Here is a 15,485-nt window from a genome sequence, read left to right on the forward strand (position 1 = left end):
GTTAAAACATCAATTACCATCTAACATTGCATCATTCCTATAAATAACACCTCAGCCTGGAACAGCACAATCATAATCTGCTCATTCACACAGGCAGTACTTGACTTTGAATGAATGACCTACTACATTTCACCTATGTACCAAATTTGAAAGCATGACAAAAGTACCACAAAATTTGCAAATTTCAGCTTGAGTTCACAGAGTCATCTTCAGGTCACTCCTAGGAACCTGCACACCCAATTAGAAAGTAATGGCATACACAGTTTCAAAGAAGATTTTTTTAACCAAATATGGCAAAAATTGCCCAAAAATACAAATATGCAAATTGTGCCATAATTTTGATGAATTCTATTTGAGTTTTCACAAGGTACCAGCACGCCAAATTTTAAAGCGATCCAACCATTGGTTTAAGAGGAAAAGATTTTTTACTAAAATGCCAAAAAAAGAAAAAAAATCATTAAAAATAGAAAGCATCAAATATTGACATCAAATCTATATGTTTAAATGAGTTGGGCCCAAGGTACCTAAAACCCAAATATGACAATGATTAGATGAGTAGTTCCTGAGTTATTGATTTTTGACCATTTTTGCTTTTTTTTGTACCTCATTAGCATATCTATGGGCCTAAAAAGTTCATTTTAACAACGGCACATCTACATCATATATGGCATCAGTACACCAAAAATCAGCTCTACATGTGCAGCGGTTTTTGAGTTTTGCGTTGGACGGACAGACATCCATACATACATACATACATACATACATACAGACAGACAGACATCTCACATACAGACTTTTTTCAACCATATAACCTCCCATTGCCATATATGTATGGCAAATGGGAGGTAAAAACACAGGATGCTTCAATTTCATTAAATTTTATTTATTTAAACTTTATTCCTTCCTTCATGTAGTGCTTTCCAATGTATACAGTTCCCACTTCTCTGCTCATTCCTTTGATGAAGCTGCTATCTTTAACATCCTCCCCTCATTAATTTACATCAACCCCACAGGTGATATGTTGTTCCTATATTTTTTATTTATTATTTATACTGAGTTCGGTTGGATTTTCCCCATTGACTCTTTATGAACCCCCACAAGTGATGGTTTTGTTTATCACTTCTACTGAGTCTAGTTAGATGAATTGCAGCTCCTTGCAGGAAATGCACAAGTACTGTTTTGCCTGAGATCTTCAAGATGTGGGCCAACAGAGTTCATCATACAACATGATAATCCTGTCCCCCTCCTTAATAAAAGTTCATCAGTCATGACTGCTTTAACCTAAAATAGAAGCAAAAAAGACCTTGCATTATTGGTACCGTTAAACTGAATTTACTTATTAAGTAGATAAAAGTCTAGAGAATGTTTATGGCAAGCTGCAGTCATCACAAAATAGCAGACATGTCAATAATGAAGTCCTGAGGTACAGATCAAATCGTTATTTCAAACCTGTGAGATGCATCAGCTTAGTCCGCAAAGCTTCATTTATAGAAGATAAAGTATGTAGTAGGTCAGCGTAATTATATGCAACTGTTTGTCATATTCATATTTGTTTATGTTAGTTCATTTTGTTGTTTCTGATTTTATTTCTGTGGTTGAAGCGTGGTTGCAGCAAAGAAGATCAACAAATACGAATATGACCAGCAACCACAGCACTAAAATCAGAAACCACAAAATGAACTAACATCAACTCATTTTAGTACTCATTTATGGTACCTTTTATATTCTTATACCATGGGCATTGTCTTTCTTTTCTTCATTTTCCATAAATAATGCCAGCACAGAGAAAGCAAATACAGTATTCTTTTCACATGATACAAAATTTTGTTACAAAATAAAAACTGAAGTCTACAAGGAGTAATGAGCTGTTTAAAGCAACTAACCGGGAGTTTCTTTCTTCTTTAAACATCTGCCAGAGTCATTTTTACAAGCAGGTTCCTGTTTAAAAGTGGAATTTACAGAATTAAAAATTAATATAGATGAATATTTTGACTGTAAACTTTATACATTTTTAATCTCCATATGAAAATAATTTGCAAAACCAAGCCTATTTGAAGTCACTCACTAGCTCATACTGCATACCGGTAGTTTGGCAGTGTTTACTGCAAAACAACAAAATCTGAATGTCAATTCATCATGATATTGCTGAGGAACAGCAACAATGACCAGAAAAGCTGTCAAATGAATGAAACAGTTCTATTTCAATAGGGTATAGTGATAATCTTCCTTGGAGAAATACCGGTATTGTAGCCTTTCCCGACCAAATTCTTTGAAATAATTGTATGCATTTACTTAAAAGACAATTACCTTTCTTAGGTCCTTCTTTCAATCTTAACTTGAGTTGTGAAGCTTCTTTGGCTCAAATCTGTGAAATGAAAGAAAGATTATATTAATCCTTTTCCTGCCAGACAGTATCACTTCCCCATCAGCCAAGTCAGTAAAAAGCAGTATTCAGCCAAAACATGACGTATTTTCACCCACTTGGCTTGGTCTGTTATAACATCTTTTGTCCAAAAAAAATCAAGTTTACAATATTTATGTTTTTCAACAGCTTACAAATGTACGGTACTACCGGTATGTTAAAATACATCATATGGAATATGTTGTGTTTTATTAATTTTAACCATCTTGACCTGGTGGTGAAATATGAACTTGGCAGGAAAGGGTAAATGTTACTCATAAATACCAATGCCGTGGACATACAGCTCATTGTGTGCATGGAAATTTTCAGGATTTAGCAATGTAGTATCTGTAGAATACAAACAAAGCCTCACCGATATCATGAAATCTTGAGTTTTAACTTCAAAAATTTCATAAAAGACCTTGTACCATCTACTGTTATATTCTCATTTCACAACAAACATAGTGTATGTGAGCTACAGCGTATGTGCAGGAAATAGATTGACTACGTCGTTGTAGTCATGACTTTTGAAAATATTTTGGCTTTCTGAAATTCAATTAGAATTAACAAATGTGAATGATTTTAAAAGGTGACAGGCTTTGCAGTGTATATGCATCCAAAACAAGTTCTACGTAATTTTGACAATTCAACAAAAGAATTGCTGATGTGACTTGGATACCAATTTTAATCTGACACCAAATCTTGACAATCAGATGAACACTTACATTGAACCACTATTATGCATCCCATAATCACAGTTTAAGCAATGTCTTACACTTGTCTTTGTAGTTCCTCTGCTGCCACTCGTATGAGGTGTACTCTGTGACTCCTGTGTACTCATTTCGCTATGGGGTATTTTCTGTGACTCCTCCTTGTTCTTTGGCTGTGTGGAAAACGGGAGATGCATAAAGATTTTTCAGAATGAAATGTCTTGTACATCATGTCAAAATATAGAGTATCAAATTTTTAGGGAAGCATACGAATTGATGATGAACAGTCATTGTCAATGACATAGTCCCCGCAAAATATAAATTCTGTCACTGTAATACATTGAAAGTGCATAAATGCAATAGTCCCATTTCCATGACTGACCATCTTGGTACTTCTGTTGGCATGTTGTCTGAAATGAACATTTTTGTGCAACGAATTCGGAAAATCAACTTGTATTTTGATGGGTTTTGAACTTGGATCTGCCGTAACATGGAAGTCCACCATCATAACCACTTGGTCAAGTTCACTTGCACAAAAAGCTTTGTTTGAAAAATGAGATATATGGGTAAAACTACAGAATTTAAATTAAATGCAAACTGTAGCCTGTGTCCTTAACACTGCAGTGTCATGCTTGCCATGACACTTAACAAAAATACTGCCTGCGCTGTAATTTTCAGCTCCACTACTAATTTCTAAGAAAAAGTGATGTTATATTAGGTTACATATTTCAAAATATTGACAATGTTGATTGTTAATATTTCAGTTGTTATTAGTGAGAGCTATAAATACATTTTTGATCCTTCTCCGGATTCTGAATTTACCTGGATAAGTCAAGACGATGGCATTAAGAAAACAGAATTCCGGATGGTCCAAGTTGATCTCCTTGATTCTAATGACGTAATCTAGAGTTGATTGGATGAGTTCGTGACCCCAGCCAATCTTGATAGACTGCTCCGTCGTCAATTTCACGTCGGCGCCAAACTTGACGCACCCTGTCTTGTTCCTTGATCTGCGAAATCAATGTAAGTAGTTGAGATGAAGCCAAAAATACCAGGAGTATAGTATAAATGATTAAAACGACAGACAACTGAAGTTTTCAACTATCCATTTCTCAAGGATCACAAAGTCTACAATGCCCATTATGGGCACACCAAACATGTGAGAAAGTGCCGCTAGGCTTCACAGAGCTGCCAAAAGAAGCACCTCAGGCATATGTGATATGCACTTCTATTAAGTCGCCCTCCAGAATCATACAATTACTTAACAAATATAACTTTTGCCAAAAAGGGACTTCATGTAGAGATTACAGTACCGGTAGCATTGTGCCACTAAAACGAAGGAAGTGCTTTTTAACTGTTTGTCGTGGGATTTCTGATTGTGAAGTAACTACATGTACAAGTACCGGTAGTCTTGTGCAGATACGTATACCTGCTAATGTTTTAAATGAACATGAAGTGCTGTATCTTCCAACAACGTTTTTTCGACACATGGTCACTACTAGCTGATGTTTAAGATTAAGTAGCATTGCAATGTGTCTGTTATCATTGTGACAGGCTGTGCTAAGATTCAACACTAACTTAGGGGGTATGCTTGTATTTATTAACCATCACAAGCACCCTCAGATGAGCATTGAGTTCGACAATGAGGGCGACTGTTCTTCCGGAATGCGGTAATTGAATTGCGTTGGTGGATGGGAATATCAGAGCATTGAAAGCTGTTCATACCTGTATGCCAGTCTCAGGACGTTCAATTCCATGAAGGATGCCTTCAGCAGGGCCATCTGATCCTCCAGGAGCAGATCACGGAATCCCGGAACTTGCCGGGCCCATTTGATGATCAGCTGCAATTCCTTGTAACCATACTGCATCAGATCATCAATGCCAAGGTAACTCATGTCCTTCAGGCCTGCCAGGGAGGGAAAATGTGAAACATTTAAATCCATCTCACCTCTACGTCTCTGCGTAGAGGTCCAACCTTACCATAGTAAACAACAAGATTGGGTTGAACCATAGTGGTGAAAGAGGTAGGGTCATGTCTAAGACTTTCCCTTTGCAAATTATTGACAGAACAGAAAGAAGGGAAGTGAATACTCTTTTTATCTTAACATGCATGGATAGCAACAACTTTCTGAATACCAACCATATTTAACCTGCTCACCCCTAATAGTGTTATCTGAGGAATGGCGGCCATTTTGAATTTGAAATACACTTCACTTAATAAACAACTTGCAGATTATATTTTTACTTTATATAAACAAAGAAATACCTAGTTATATTTATTATTAGCTCATATTATTATACTGTAATACTTTATCTTTATGGAAGAAAATTGGAACTTATTTTTGTATCACACTTTTATTGCCACAAATGTGATGTAAATCCTATATTTACAAGCAAGCAATAAAAATATTATTATTATTATTATTATTATTATTATTATTATTATTAATATAGCAAAATGTTGGGTAATGTTTCGCTAGTTCCAAACTGTGCACGGTGACCCCTGATTTTATTGTTGATTTGGTAAGAGAATGGTTGAAAGTTTCATTCAGGAAAGTTTGAGCAAAAGTCTTTCACTTTCAAGGTGCATGGTACCCTAACATAGAATAGTGCACTGGCACTTATAGCGGTATACTACCAGTCTACCAGAGTACAGTGTATAGCAATGGTACGCTGTGTTATGAAATATGGTATGACATACATCCGGTATGGTGAGGTAAGGCCTAGTAGTATGGTACACTAAGGTACGGTATAAAACTGTTCAACTGTACTCACAGTCTGATGTTGGTACGATGTCAGGCCTGGCAGCTATTAGGTTCTCAGCCAGTTTTTCGTATTCGGCGTTATGTTCAGGTATCGCAAACGGCGTGTTCCCACTGGCTTTGCTCTCGGCCCATGGTGTGCCCTCCTCCTCAAAAGACGGTATTGTGTTTTTCAACGGCTCAGCTGGTAAATCAATGTTTCTGTTTTCGTTTCTGTTTGACGATGGCCGAGTCGTGGCGTCTGTGTCGTTGTCTGTCTTTAACCGTTTTGCTTTTTGTTTCCCTCCCGGTGTGCGGTCCTCCCTGACAGCTGTGAAAAAAAATTACAGAAATTGTAGAATAATTGGCATTGGGCAGAATATAAGACAGTGAGTTTGATTTGTTCGAGTCATGATTTTGTTGGGGTAGAGCCTGAGGATTCTTGCCTCGAGGGGGACACTTCTTGAAACAAACACAAGCAATGTACCATAGAAATTACCACAGCACGTCTTGCCATTTTGATGTCTGGAAAGTCAATGGGTTTTACTTGAAAGTGATAAAGTATCATGACTTTGCGTAGAACCTAAAGCCACATGGGATAATTTCTGTTGTATGGATATTTTGTCTCATTGGACAGGCAGCAAGTACAGCAGTTAATGCATATCACAAGTCACCAGTATCGTTCATCGACTACATAACATCAAAGTTTTCAAAGTGTACCACTGTACCGTCTGGACCTACATACAGGGACATAAATGTGATGAATTTTGCTGCCCCCCCCCAAAAAAAAAATCACACATAGTGACAAGGCAGTAAATTTTTATTGACACAGTCATAACGGACACTGCTGACTGCAGAGTTGTGCATTATAAACGCTTGTAACTGCATGCTTCCTGATTTTCAGTTTGTTGTTGTTGGTGGCGATACTATCAGCTGTGAGAGTGGTATGGTGATGGCTCTCTAACTTAGAGGTGTGTATCAACCCTATCAGACAAATCTCAATATTCTCGACTCATTATTCATGTCATCTAACATAGGAGCATAAGGAGATTGCTAAAACAGCAAAAACTCTGACCCCCTGACTTCTTTCCGTGAGACCAAAATGTGCGACTCATTTCCATGCCAGAAGAGGTGGGCATACAGAACCATTTCAGTGTTTTTGCTAAGGTTTGGGAACATTGGTAAATGACCTGGGAACCCAGGTAACATTGCTGCTGTCCGTCTATCTGATTGCATTGATATACCGAGGGGAACCCTGGTAAAATGACTGGGGAACTCCGGTAACATTTACAGAGTACCGGCCTTAACAAAAACACTGCATTTTTTGTGACATATGCAGTTTGTGACATGATCGTGTGTACTGATATACCAGTATAGCCAAGCTGTAGCTCAAACAATACGCTTTACACTTTTTTGTTATTCATGGTGTACTATTACGCAGCCAGTGCATGTAGCTGTGTTTTCTGAAGATTTTTTCACTATTGTTGTTTTGAATGTCAATTCCAAATTGTTGTTCTATTCCCCACAGTATGTTGAAACACCTATTACAGTATTCAGCTTTCAACCAGTGTGTGAAATACACTGTCGTTGTTTACTTTTAGATTCCAATTTCTAGTCCGGACCAGAATTGGCATGTCAACAACTACAATGCATTCTACACATGTACAGGCATAGTTGAAAAGCTGAGTATAACTGTGTATGTTAATATGTTTCAACTGGGGGAGTTAAAGAAGAAATTGTAGGTGGCATGAAAAATAACAATTGTGTAACCCCCCCCCCCCCCCAAAGTATATTGATGGTTACAGCTCCTGTACTTTTAAGCTAACATCTGTTGTACCGGTATATGATAAACACTGAATCTGTTGTGTATGATAAACACTGAATCTGTTGTGTATGATAAACACTGAATCTGTTGTGTATAATAAACACTGAATCTGTTGTGTATAATAAACACTGAATCTGTTGTGTATAATAAACACTGAATCTCTTGTGTATAATAAACACTGAATCTGTTGTGTATGATAAACACTGAATCTGTTGTGTATAATAAACACTGAATCTGTTGTGTATGATAAACACTGAATCTGTTGTGTATAATAAACACTGAATCTGTTGTGTATAATAAACACTGAATCTGTTGTGTATGATAAACACTGAATCTGTTGTGTATAATAAACACTGAATCTGTTGTGTATAATAAACACTGAATCTGTTGTGTATGATAAACACTGAATCTGTTGTGTATGATAAACACTGAATCTGTTGTGTATGATAAACACTGAATCTGTTGTGTATGATAAACACTGAATCTGTTGTGTATAATAAACCCACTGACATCACAGTGATTAAACCTGCAAAGGTACAAAACAGGCGTGATTGACACTCTCTTGAGTCTTCCCAGGGATATTGTGTCTTTCTTACTCCTCAAGAATCTTACTCATGACATAGCTCTTGTACTGTACAGTGTCAGTGACCATCTCTCCAGGGAATACCACTACTTTACCAACCTTTTCTGGAAAAGTATATTCCCAGTGAATCGAAGCTCCTGAAATTCACCCCTTTCCCACATCTCTTCTGCTGTTTTAACATCACACACATTTTGAGTATTGGAGTGTTTGTTCTGCTAGCTGTCACTGCAGATGGCCCTTTTTCACCATTTTGTTTTTGAATGTCAATTATATAGTACCCTCTTGTACTCCCCAAAGTATACTGAGGTACACAGTGTGGAGCTTGTCAACAAAGCCTGTACATGTTAAGACTGAATTGTTGTTGTTGACAAGAGAATTCCAGTCCAGACCAGAATTCAAATGTACACAACGACAGTGCATTTTACATGCATAAACATAGTGTTGACAACTAAATAGTGGGCATTTCAACATGATTTGGTGAGTAAAAACAACAGAAATGGTGAGTGGCATACAAAACAAAAAATAGTGAAGAAAAATGGAAAGTTACAGCGACTGTACTGACCCTTAAATTGACAGAGTCCATAAACAGGACATGAGTTTTCAAATCAGATTTGTTGAGTACAACAGGGCACAAAGGCAGGCATACAAAAATTTCAAATCTGTTTTTTTCAGAATGCAATTTTCTCTCAAGTGATTTGAATATGTTCTACCATTTCCCTTGTCATGTTAATTAACCGTTTGAGTGACCAAGTTAATTTTTGTCACCTTTCTACAATGTAAGACAGACATTTTTTTTCAGATTTAGACAATTTTTTTTCAGATTTTTACCAAAATTTTGATTATAAACTTTGCAACTAATATTGTAATAAAAGTTATGTCGTCTTAGTACAAAATTATCCAAACAGTTACAGAAAAATTAAGTGGCCAAAATGTTGCACTATAATTTTGGTGGGAAAAATTACAGCATTTTGAAGCTTTATACAGCTCCTCTATCAGGGTTCCTATAATTCTCCATTCAAGTAAAGGTATGTGTTCATACAGGGACTTCAGAAATATTATATCAGCCATGCAAAACATAGGCCTTGTGGTACTGTTGTACCTTCTGCAGTGCCACCACAGGGTAATAAGGCATTTATGGTCAAAGCCAAATGTATCGATAATTATGAATGAAATATGAATATTATTAATAAAGTCAATACGTTATAAATCAGATTTGGGTTCTTCTTTCGCTCTGTAATACATGTCACTAAACAGATTCAACTCTGAAAGTTGAGTTCTTTTCTCCTTTGCAACAGGGCTCGAAAATTTTTTTAAAATTCACTTGCCATAGGGCAAGTGAATTTTCAATTTCACTTGTCCGGAAGAAAAATTCACTTGCCCTGAATTTCAGATGATTTAGGAGTAAATGTGTATGGTTTTATTCATGTCATTGTAAAGAAACAGTAGCTGTAACTTACTGATAAATTCGTGTCCTTATTCTGTGTATCAAAAATAATATCTTATGTAACGTATACATGCACAGTGTTTCAGCCAGCTTGTGCTTGCATGGGGACACAGTGACCCATAGCACTAGGTCTTAATGGGGACAAATTAAATTTAGGGGGACATGTAATGTATTTCAATAAAACAACACCGGTACATTGTCATTGTGTGTCATCATGACCTGGTACCTTGTGTTAAATAGGCAAGTCAGGTAGGTGCACTAAGGGTAAGTATATAATAGGCCACCGGTGTGTGTCAAATTGTGCCCATGTGAAACTTTCAGTATCATTTAGTTTACTGCTACCACTGGTATGTGCATAAACTGCAGGGTTCCCCTATTAAAGTCACCAAATGATTAGCCAACTCATTAGCCAAATCAAAAATCTTGTAGCCACTTTGAGCAACTTTTAAACAGTTTATGATCTCAAGTGTAGCAACAGCTTTCTCGGCATTCAGGAGTTCCTAATTTTACAAATCAAGATGTTTTGTATGTTGTTCATGATAGTTTTTACATTAAAGAAATATTTGTTTAGTTTTTATTACATTAATTATCTGTTTTTTATGACATTGAAGGGATTGAAATACTTTTTCATTTCTAGTGGTAAACTTTTGCCACAAGAAATAATTAGGTGGCAATTCTAAAAATCAGGTAGCAATGTGAAGTGTATATTATTACAGATACAGAATACTTCTGCAGCATTGAGTCAGTGTTCACAGTATGACAACATATCATACACGACAAGCTCCTTATGTGGTTTTGTTAGCCACACAAATACAAATTTTCCATGCAGAAGAAAGCATTCAGTAGCATAGTGACAGTGTAGATACAAGTATTGTGGTGTTGTGTCATAGTTGTGATCAAGCAGGCTCTACAGCATCTTCAGCATAAGTATTTTTCTTGAGACAAAAAGGGTCAGGTCAAAATCCTTTAAAACAAGACACAATGATATTGTTCAATTCATTTCCCAATGTTTTAAAGAGTAATAATAGTTTTAATGATAATGATAACATTGTAGCCCAGGAACATTTTCATTTGATATTTTGATATCATCAAGAATGTCTGGTGATGTTCACTATTACATCATTAAACTGGAGGAATCTGCAGAAATATTAATGTAATGATTTGAAATGGATATGCTTACTGCAACTACTGTTGACAATATCCCTTTGCCATAACTGTTAATAAAATTTAATTTAAAACTGACAGTCAAGCTAAATGCCATTAAATTGGAAAGCACCAAGAAATTACCTTTTATCATAAGATTGTACCTATTAGACCTCCCTAGGTGGTTTCTTTTGAACCATAATTGTGTACTTAGGGGTCTTCATTCATGACATCACATAAGATGACCCACATTTGACCTTTCAGAAAAGTTCACCTCAAGTTTTTCTCCTTTTCCCTTGTATTCTGACTCTGTTTGTGAAAGTTTCCTTTGAAATAATGGTTTTTACTATCAAACTGAGTAATTGCAGGCCAAATTTTGATTCAAGCAAAGTAGGTAAAACTTGGACTAAAAAAGGACGACCGGTACGCGGGACTCACAGAGGCAAAGCCAAGCCTCGGTGTATTCATGGTCGTTATACGTCCATGATGTATTGTAGCACGCACGCACGGTCCGTTCATGAGGGACTGAGAGGGACCGTGATTGCAGTATCGAACAGCAACAATGTTTGTTTCACGTACCAGGGAATTTGTAACTTTGTAGAATGGAGAGTAAAGTGTTTCAATACATTGTAACTTTGTAGGAAGGAGGGTAAATTGTTTCAACACGTTACAACATTTTATTGTAAGCTGTATTTTTCTGTTGAGGAGGCATCGTGACATGATTTCATGAGAAGAAAAAAAACATAAGAGCGTGCAAAAACGTCAATATTTTGCCATTTTGTAACCAAGCAGAACAGAGCTATTTTATCGGCCGGCTATATGGAAAGCGGTACACTCAAAGAACTAGAGAGTGGCAGCGCGTACGTACAGTGGCCTCATTGAAATTCACTTGTCCGTCGGGCTGGGAGAATGTTGTTTTCACTTGCCCGGACTCAAAATTCACTTGTCACGGGCGTCGGGAATTTTCGAGCCCTGTGCAATATTTAGAATATCACTGAATGCCTGTGGCTCACACTGGACAGAGCCATTTACAGTATTTCCAATATACCGGTGGTGTGTGTATGGGTAACTGGTCAACTTGACCCCGCGTCAACTCGAATCCAGTCAACTGAACACAACATCCAAGTCAACCAGACCCAACATCCATGTCAACTGAACCCTGCACCCAAGTCCACTGGACCTAAAATGTTTTATGCCAAAGCACCCTGGCCCTGATCAATTTCACTCGAAAAGCTCACTTTAGAGGTTATGATCAACTGGTACAACTTGCAGTGACATTCTGGGCCGTGATGAACACAAATCAAAACCAACCCCTTTGAACTCTTTATTTCCATCGCACAGACAAACAGGCTTAAATAAATGTAAACATTCTGTTAAATTCGTGTCAGTCAGTCCTAAACTTAGGATAGGATACACTTTATACCCAAACTAGAGTGACAGTCAGGGCTCGAAAATTCTCGCCGCCCGACGCCCGTGACAAGTGATTTTGAGTACGGGCAATTGAAAACAACATTCTCCCAGCCCGACGGACAAGTGAATTTCAATGAGGCCACTGTACATACGCGCTGCCACTCTCTAGTTCTTTGAGTGTACCACTTTCGATATGGCCGGCCGATAAAATAGCTCTGTTCTGCTTGGTTACAAAATGGCAAAATATTGACATCTTTGCACTCTCTTATGTTTTTTTTTTCTCATGAAATCATGTCACGATTGGCACGTTCAGATTGACGACTTTGCGTCGGCCCAGGTCCGGACCTGGGCCGGGCCGACGTAAAAAACCAATGTGGACACGCTGAGTCGGCCCTGGGCCGACTCAGTTTGGTCCCGGTTAGAAGGGGGGTTCAGGGCCGACTCAGGGCCGACGCAAAATTTGGTCCGACGCAAATAGCCAGTGTGGACACGTTACGTCGGCCCTGGTCCCAGTTGACCAGGCCTCCGCCATGGATCGAAGTTGAACTAGTCACCCTATTCGCACAAAACAAACGACGTTTGAAACTAAAGTTTACACCTATCGAAAGTTTTCAATCCAGTCTTTACATTTTAATATCATCCCATGTACGCAGAACTTCCCACCAACCTTTGTTCCGCAAACGAGACCATGTCATTCGATTCCACAGTGCACGTAATAGACTAGAGAGGCATGTCAAAAATGCCGCGCACTGGTTATTTCTCCACCGTGGTCTTATATATACCATATGCTCATCCAATAAATAGTGAAGATCTCTCCGATGATTAAAAGGGTGAGTGGTAGTCATATTTGCCCTTCTTGTGCGTAAAAACACAGGAAAATCATGAACAGTAGAAACAGCGTGCCATATTCAAATGCGCCATTTTGATCTTTGACAGGTCAGAGGTCACAAAGAAAGGTAAAGTTACGTCGGCCCTAATTCTGGTACCGGTAGGTGTGGACACGGACCAAATTTAATCCCAAAAGGACAATTATTTTGCGTCAGCCCAAATTTCAGTTGGGTTGCCAATGTGAACAAGACATATGTCTCCTCAACAGAAAACTACAGCTTACAATAAAATGTTGTAAGGTGTTGAAACAATTTACCCTCCTTCCTACAAAGTTACAATGTATTGAAACACTTTACTCTCCTTTCTACAAAGTTACAAATTCCCTGGTACGTGAAGCAAACATTGTTGCTGTTCGATACTGCAATCAGGTCCTCAGTCCCTCAGGGACGGACCAGTGGTTCGACCGTCCTTTTTAGTCCAAAGTTTACCTACTTTGCTTGAATCAAAATTGGCCTGCAATTACTCAGTTTGATAGTAAAAACCATTATTTCAAAGGAAACTTTCACAAACAGAGTCAGAATACCAGGGAAAAGGAGAAAAAATCGAGGTTTTCTGAAAGGTCAAATCTGGGTCATCTTATGTGATGTCAGGAATGAAAACCCCTTAAGTACACAATTATGGTTCAAAAGAAACCACCTAGGGAGGTCTAATAGGTACAATCTTATGATAAAAGGTAATTTCTTGGTGCTTTCCAATTCAATGACATTAAGCTTGACTGTCAGTTGTAAATTAAATTTTATTAACAGTTATGGCAAAAGGAAATTGTCAACAGTAGTTGCAGTAAGCATATCCATTTCAAATCATCACATTAATATTTCTGCAGATTCCTCCAGTTTAATGATGTAATAGTGAACATCACTAGACATTTCTTGATGATATCAAAATATCAAATGAAAATGTTCCTGGGCTACAATGTTATCATTATCATTAAAACTATTATTACTCTTTAAAACATTTGGAAATGAATTGAACAATATCATTGTGTCTTGTTTTAAAGGATTTTGACCTGACCCTTTTTGTCTCAAGAAAAATACTTATGCTGAAGATGCTGTTGAGCCTGCTTGATCACAACTATGACACAACACCACAATACTTGTATCTACACTATCGCTATGCTACCAAATGCTTTCTTCTGCATGGAAAATTTGTATGTGTGTGGCTAACAAAACCACATAAGGAGCTTGTAGTGTATATGTATGATAAGTTGTCATACTGTGAACACTGACTCAATGCTGCAGAAGTATTCTGTGTCTGTGGTAATATACACTTCACATTGCTACCTGATTTTTAGAATTGCCAATAATTATTTCTTGTGGCAAAAGTTTACCACTAGAAATGAAAAAGTATTTCAATCCCTTCAATGTCATAAAAACACAGATAATTAATGTAATAAAAACTAAACAAATATTTCTTTAATGTAAAAACTATCATGAACAACATACAAAACATCTTGATTTGTAAAATTAGGAACTCCTGAATGCCGAGAAAGCTGTTGCTGCACTTGAGATCATAAACTGTTTAAAAGTTGCTCAAAGTGGGTACAAGATTTTTGATTTGGCTAATGAGTCCGCTAATCATTTTGGTGACTTGGGGAAACCTGCAGTTTATGCACATACCACGTGGTAGCAGTAAACTAAATGATACTGAAAGTTTCACATGGGCACAATTTGACACAACACCGGTGGCCTATTATATACTTACCCTAGTGCACCTACCTGACTTGCCTATTTAACACAAGGTACCAGGTCATGATGACACACAATGACAATGTACCGGTGTTGTTTTATTGAAATACATTACATGTCCCCCCAAAATTTAATTTGTCCCCATTAAGACCTACTATGGGTCACTGTGTCCCCATGCTAGCAAAAGCTGGCTGAAACACTGTGCATGTATACGTTACATAAGATATTATTTTTGATACACAGAATAAGGACACAAATTTATCAGTAAGTTACAGCTATTGTTTCTTTACAATGACATGAATAAAACAATACACATTTACTCCTTCAATCATCTGAAATTCAGGGCAAGTGAATTTTTCTTCCGGACAAGTGAAATTGAAAATTCACTTGCCCTATGGCAAGTGAACAAGTGAATTTTTAAAAAATTTTCGAGCCCTGACAGTATGTTCCAAATCAGCAACCTAGCGGCGCAGTTACAGACAGTTGTGTTGTAGGTTACTAGGGGATAATTATCTACATATGTGGGTCCGCACACATATTTTAAGAAGAAACAGGGAAGAAAAGGGAAGTGGCCAGACCCCTAAGCCAGCCAAACTCTCTACATGTCTGTGAAAACATTTTTATCTTATTCACCATATATAAACCTGGTTTTATA

General features: G+C 37.4%; 2 protein-coding genes across 5 annotated transcripts in view; both read right to left on the reverse strand.

Annotated features, from left to right (window-relative positions):
- LOC139127005 (estrogen-related receptor gamma-like) overlaps positions 1-15,485 on the reverse strand; it is a 303,315-nt gene that overhangs the window by 95,934 nt on the left and 191,896 nt on the right. Inside the window, exons 2-8 of one of the 4 annotated variants that reach the window (XR_011550886.1) lie at positions 5,887-6,183; positions 4,837-5,017; positions 3,934-4,121; positions 3,177-3,284; positions 2,308-2,365; positions 1,884-1,938; positions 920-1,281 (exon numbers count right to left, since the gene is read on the reverse strand). The exons of 1 other annotated variant lie outside the window; for it this stretch is intronic. The gene's annotated coding sequence lies outside the window, so the exon portion shown is untranslated. Of the gene's footprint in view, positions 1-919; positions 1,282-1,883; positions 1,939-2,307; positions 2,366-3,126; positions 3,285-3,933; positions 4,122-4,836; positions 5,018-5,886; positions 6,184-15,485 lie in introns of those variants that run through there. 2 more of the 4 variants (XR_011550885.1, XR_011550887.1) reach the window with 2 other exon arrangements.
- The window catches only part of LOC139126937 (uncharacterized), a 203,296-nt gene that overhangs the window by 35,844 nt on the left and 151,967 nt on the right, over positions 1-15,485 (reverse strand). The gene's annotated exons all lie outside the window — the stretch shown is intronic.

Source organism: Ptychodera flava, unplaced genomic scaffold (genome assembly GCF_041260155.1).
Source record: "Ptychodera flava strain L36383 unplaced genomic scaffold, AS_Pfla_20210202 Scaffold_28__1_contigs__length_4768798_pilon, whole genome shotgun sequence".
NCBI classification, from domain to species: Eukaryota; Metazoa; Hemichordata; class Enteropneusta; family Ptychoderidae; genus Ptychodera; species Ptychodera flava.